The sequence below is a fragment of the Eptatretus burgeri genome, chromosome 7, assembly GCF_056783735.1.
Source record: "Eptatretus burgeri isolate ZD-2024b chromosome 7, Ebu_testis_v1, whole genome shotgun sequence".
Classification (NCBI taxonomy): Eukaryota; Metazoa; Chordata; class Myxini; order Myxiniformes; family Myxinidae; genus Eptatretus; species Eptatretus burgeri.
Window position 1 is genome coordinate 11,592,790 of NC_140967.1, and position 4,258 is coordinate 11,597,047.

Sequence of the window (4,258 nt, forward strand, 5' to 3'; positions counted from 1 at the left end):
TTTTTTTCTAAGCCACGCCCACTTTTCCTAAGCCCCGCCCACTTTTGCTAAGCTCCGCCCACTTTTCATAAGGTATTTTTCTAAGCCACGCCCACTTTTCCTAAGCCCCGCCCACTTTTGCTAAGCTCCGCCCACTTTTCATAAGGTATTTTTTTCTAAGCCACGCCCACTTTTCCTAAGCTCCGCCTACTTTTGCTAAGCTCCGCCCACTTTTCATAAGGTATTTTTTCTAAGCCACGCCCACTTTTCCTAAGCTCCGCCTACTTTTGCTAAGCCCCGCCCACTCTTACATCATTTCCAGTTCATCTCTGACTCACAAAGAAATCACTAGAAAATTACAGGATGTTATGGTTTTGAAAAATTTCCCAATGAAGGCTTGCCTGAGCTTGCCCAGGGAATTTCAAAGGAAACCACACCCACCAGTCTTTCTCTATAAAAGCTTCAAACCCAGGCTCCATTTTAAACATTTGTTCTTGCTGGCAATGGTGTGCTGTGTGCTTGTCTCAAACTCTCTGTCTTCTATGGAACTAAACCTTCAAGTTGATGAACTGGATTCAAACCTCTTATCTATTGAGGTAAGATTTTTTATTTTCCTATTTTCAAACTTTGATTGAAGCATACTCATTTAATAATTAAATAACTTAATTAATACATTATTATTTTCTCTCACAGGAAATTGTGTCTGAAATACGAAATGAAAATACTGCTTTTGCTACAACTTGGGGGGAAATTGTTGGCTTGGTTGAAGACCTTATGAGCGACCAAGACCTTGAGTGGGATGACTTTGGTGTTCCTTGGAACTCTCTGTCTTGTATGGAACTAAACCTTCAAGTTGATGAACTGGATTCAAACCTCTTATCTATTGAGGTAAGATTTTTATTTTCCTATTTTCAAACTTTGATTGAAGCATACTCATTTAATAATTAAATAACTTAATTAATACATTATTATTTTCTCTCACAGGAAATTGTGTCTGAAATACGAAATGAAAATACTGCTTTTGCTACAACTTGGGGGAAATTGTTGGCTTGGTTGAAGACCTTATGAGCGACCAAGACCTTGAGTGGGATGACTTTGGTGTTCCCTTGGAACTCTCTGTCTTGTATGGAACTAAACCTTCAAGTTGATGAACTGGATTCAAACCTCTTATCTATTGAGGTAAGATTTTTTATTTTCCTATTTTCAAACTTTGATTGAAGCATACTCATTTAATAATTAAATAACTTAATTAATACATTATTATTTTCTCTCACAGGAAATTGTGTCTGAAATACGAAATGAAAATACTGCTTTTGCTACAACTTGGGGCGAAATTGTTGGCTTGGTTGAAGACCTTATGAGCGACCAAGACCCACAGAACGAGTTCGTCCTTGATGACCCAACCAAAGAGTTATACCTTGGAGACCAGCAAAATCCTGAAAAGAGTTTTACAGCAATAGTACTCATTGTGAGTTATCAAGACAATACCCACTGAACAAGTTATACCTTGATGAGCCAGAATACAAGTTTTACCTTGGAGACTCACAAATTTTGAAAAAATCAGTAAATGAGTTCTGCCTTGATGGTTTTAATAACTACCTTGGAGACTCAGGAAAAGGGTTCTGCCAAGATGGTTCTAAATATGGGGCCTACCTTGGAGACTCACAAATTTTGAAAAAATCAAGAAATGAGTTCTGCCTTGATGGTTTTAATAACTACCTTGGAGACTCAGGAAAAGGGTTCTGCCAAGATGGTTCTAAATATGGGGCCTACCTTGGAGACTCACAAATTTTGAAAAAATCAAGAAATGAGTTCTGCCTTGATGGTTTTAATAACTACCTTGGAGACTCAGGAAAAGGGTTCTGCCAAGATGGTTCTAAATATGGGGCCTACCTTGGAGACTCACAAATTTTGAAAAAATCAGTAAATGAGTTATCCTTAAGAGACTTTGTAAGTTGGTTTTACTTTGAATACTTGAAATGTGGGTTCTGGATTGATAACTCACAATGTGATACATATCTTGGAAACTCAACGGGAATGTGGTTATACCTTGAAGACTTGGAAAGTTGGGTTTATGTTGGACACTTGAAACTTTTTTGGGGGCTTTTATTTATTTATTTATTTATTTATTATTATTATTATTTTATTTATTTATATTTTGGAGACTTTTGGAGTTGCTATCACTCTTTGGGATCTAAACCTATCGATGTAGTTCTTTGTCGGATGGTGCTTGATGGGAGCAAGATCAAGAAAGTTCTGGGAAGAAAGTGCAGGCTTACTCCCCCTTTCTACGTCATCAAACCTGAAAGCCTTAAAAGACAGAATTGGAAGAAGAAAAAAAAAAAAAACGTAAAAATATATATATATAGGTGGAAATCTCATTTTGAAAAAGACATTGTGTTGGGCGAGGATTGAGTTGGGGTTGAGATTTTGAATGTGAGGGTTGGGGTTGAGATTTTGAATGTGAGGGTTGGGACACACACACATACACATCAACAAACAAAAGTTAAGCCTTGACTATTCAGTTGAGGATTCTGTGTTTGGGGTTCACAGATCTAAGAACGTCCCCCTTGACACACATTATATACTGTTATACACCTCGGACTTGGCCCTCGAGTGTCCACAACGGTGTATAGTAGGAGGGAGTGAAGCGCCAACCTATTGCTCCCATTGCACACACACACACAAACAAAAGTTAAGCCTTGACTATTCAGTTGAGGATTCTGTGTTTGGGGTTCACAGATCTAGCAACGTCCCCCTTGACACACATTATATACTGTAATACACCTCGGACTTGTCCCTCTAGTGTCCACAAAGGTGTATTATATGCTTAGTTTTGTCTTTTGTAATTCCTGTGAATAAAATGAACCTAAAATCTCTTCCCCTTCCAAATCATATATTTTATAAGTCCAAGGAACTGTATCTATTACATCAACAATTTTAAAAAGTTCTTTCGTCCATCGTTCAGTAAAACCCTTTTCAAAATGAGATTTCCACCTATATTCTTACGATATCACCAACTTTGAACTTAGGTTTTCTGACATTAATCTCTTTTTCATATTTTAATTTTGTAAATGTTTCTGATGGCTTCATATTCGTTGACGTGTGAATCGTGTCATTATACTTATCCACAATATCCTGAATAAAAGATAACCATTGTTGTGAACCGAGTTGTGTGAATTTTTTATATAGTCTCTCTTTTAAGGTACGATTAAAACGTTCAACAACAACTGCCTTCCCTTCATTAAAGGTACTGTATAATGTAATACTGTTATTTTTAAAAAATTCATAAATGTCTTGTTATAAAACTCTCTACCCTCATCAGTCCACAATTTCTTAGGTTTTCTCTTACTTTTATTAAATATCTGTTGAAAAGCTAACATAAGAGTATTACCTGTTTTGTTTTTTAAAGGGACAACCCACGCATATCTACTCCTCAAATCAATAACGGTTAAAGCATACTTGTACCCCTTATCATTATTGAGTTCAATCAAATCAGCAGACCAGATATAATCAACTTCCTTGGAATAAACTTTCCTTCTCTGAAACTTTGTGAATATTGGTTTATGTAATTCATCAGCTAATTGCTCTTCAGTCTTAATGGCATCATTAGAGCCTATAAGTTTTTGAATTTCCAAGTCCAAGTTTCAATTTAGCACTAATCATCTTCTTCGATGAACCTATCAACTTTTCTCTCAAGGTTGGATTTTGTATCAGAGACAAATTATATAACATTTCTCTATCGGCTTCATGCTTTTCTTCCAACGTTGTGGTATTCCCATAATCAATATCGTGTCTCATGCACACTTCATCAACTCTATTGATTGGTTTACTCCAGGATTTAGGATTGTCTGCCTCATCTAATCTTTTATCCAAGTTTGTGCCTGGACCACAGAAAAAATACCCTGGAAGATGTAATTCCCCTGGTATTCCAGTAGTTGTAAATTTACTTCCTGATAAAAACTTTTTGTATATCTCCTCCGAGTTTGTGTTTGGAGATAAATTGATTTTTTTGAACCACACACCGAACATATACCTTTTTGTATAACCCTGTTATTTTTACTTTTAATATATGAAATATTTTTAGTATTAGTTTTCTTTTTACATTTGAGACAATAACTCATTTATTTATGTGAAAAATTTCTGCAGAGTGCAAAAACCTTTTAGTTTCCAACATGCACATTTGAATCTTAATTTTTTTAAAACATAAAGAATCCTTAGAAATGCCTTCACTCTCTTCTCCATTTATTTAAGAAAAAACTTGAATTAAAATACATGT

At 35.6% G+C, this 4,258-nt stretch overlaps 2 long non-coding RNA genes across 2 annotated transcripts; both read left to right on the forward strand.

Moving 5' to 3' along the window:
• The first annotated feature begins 409 nt into the window (after positions 1–409).
• LOC147022673 (uncharacterized) lies at positions 410–1,017 on the forward strand. The gene is made up of 3 exons (XR_015059683.1): positions 410–575; positions 673–867; positions 964–1,017. It is a non-coding gene; the product is annotated as an uncharacterized LOC147022673 (long non-coding RNA).
• Positions 1,018–1,090: 73 nt separating this feature from the next.
• LOC147022674 (uncharacterized) lies at positions 1,091–2,341 on the forward strand. The gene is made up of 2 exons (XR_015059844.1): positions 1,091–1,158; positions 1,256–2,341. It is a non-coding gene; the product is annotated as an uncharacterized LOC147022674 (long non-coding RNA).
• Positions 2,342–4,258: the final 1,917 nt, after the last annotated feature.